We start from the raw sequence: 1,639 nt of genomic DNA, 5'->3' as shown, positions 1-1,639 counted from the left end.
AGTCTGAAACCAGAGAGAGAGAGGACAGTGGATAGAGTCTGAAACCAGAGAGAGAGAGGACAGTGGATAGAGTCTGAAACCAGAGAGAGAGAGAGGACAGTGGATAGAGTCTGAAACCAGAGAGAGAGAGAGAGGACAGTGGATAGAGTCTGAAACCAGAGAGAGAGAGAGGACAGAGGACAGAGTCTGAAACCAGAGAGAGAGAGAGGACAGTGGATAGAGTCTGAAACCAGAGAGAGAGAGAGGACAGTGGATAGAGTCTGAAACCAGAGAGAGAGAGGACAGTGGATAGAGTCTGAAACCAGAGAGAGAGAGAGGACAGAGTATAGAGTCTGAAACCAGAGAGAGAGAGAGGACAGTGGATAGAGTCAGAAACCAGAGAGAGAGAGGACAGTGGATAGAGTCTGAAACCAGAGAGAGAGAGGACAGTGGATAGAGTCAGAAACCAGAGAGAGAGAGAGAGAGAGGACAGAGGATAGAGTCTGAAACCAGAGAGAGAGAGGACAGTGGATAGAGTCTGAAACCAGAGAGAGAGAGAGGACAGAGGATAGAGTCTGAAACCAGAGAGAGAGAGAGGACAGTGGATAGAGTCTGAAACCAGAGAGAGAGAGAGGACAGAGGATAGAGTCTGAAACCAGAGAGAGAGAGAGGACAGTGGATAGAGTCTGAAACCAGAGAGAGAGAGAGGACAGAGGATAGAGTCAGAAACCAGAGAGAGAGAGGACAGTGGATAGAGTCTGAAACCAGAGAGAGAGAGAGGACAGAGGATAGAGTCTGAAACCAGAGAGAGAGAGAGGACAGAGGATAGAGTCAGAAACCAGAGAGAGAGAGAGGACAGTGGATAGAGTCTGAAACCAGAGAGAGAGAGAGGACAGAGGATAGAGTCTGAAACCAGAGAGAGAGAGAGGACAGTGGATAGAGTCAGAAACCAGAGAGAGAGAGGACAGAGGATAGAGTCTGAAACCAGAGAGAGAGAGAGGACAGAGGATAGAGTCTGAAACCAGAGAGAGAGAGAGGACAGTGGATAGAGTCAGAAACCAGAGAGAGAGAGGACAGTGGATAGAGTCTGAAACCAGAGAGAGAGAGAGAGGACAGTGGATAGAGTCAGAAACCAGAGAGAGAGAGGACAGAGGATAGAGTCTGAAACCAGAGAGAGAGAGAGGACAGAGGATAGAGTCTGAAACCAGAGAGAGAGAGAGGACAGTGGATAGAGTCAGAAACAGAGAGAGGACAGTGGATAGAGTCAGAAACCAGAGAGAGAGAGGACAGTGGATAGAGTCTGAAACCAGAGAGAGAGAGAGAGGACAGTGGATAGAGTCTGAAACCAGAGAGAGAGAGAGAGGACAGAGGATAGAGTCTGAAACCAGAGAGAGAGAGGACAGTGGATAGAGTCTGAAACCAGAGAGAGAGAGAGGACAGTGGATAGAGTCAGAAACCAGAGAGAGAGAGGACAGTGGATAGAGTCTGAAACCAGAGAGAGAGAGGACAGTGGATAGAGTCTGAAGCCAGAGAGAGAGAGAGCGGGGAATGACATGTGGAAAGGGGCCACGGGTGGAAGTGAACCCGGGCCTACCGCTCGAGACGAGAGTCTCAACACATGGGACGTGCGCCCTAACCAATGACAACTTAAAAAACAAAC

This window comes from Labrus bergylta, chromosome 17 (assembly GCF_963930695.1).
Source record: "Labrus bergylta chromosome 17, fLabBer1.1, whole genome shotgun sequence".
Classification (NCBI taxonomy): Eukaryota; Metazoa; Chordata; class Actinopteri; order Labriformes; family Labridae; genus Labrus; species Labrus bergylta.
Note: the sequence above shows the minus strand (reverse complement) of the source record.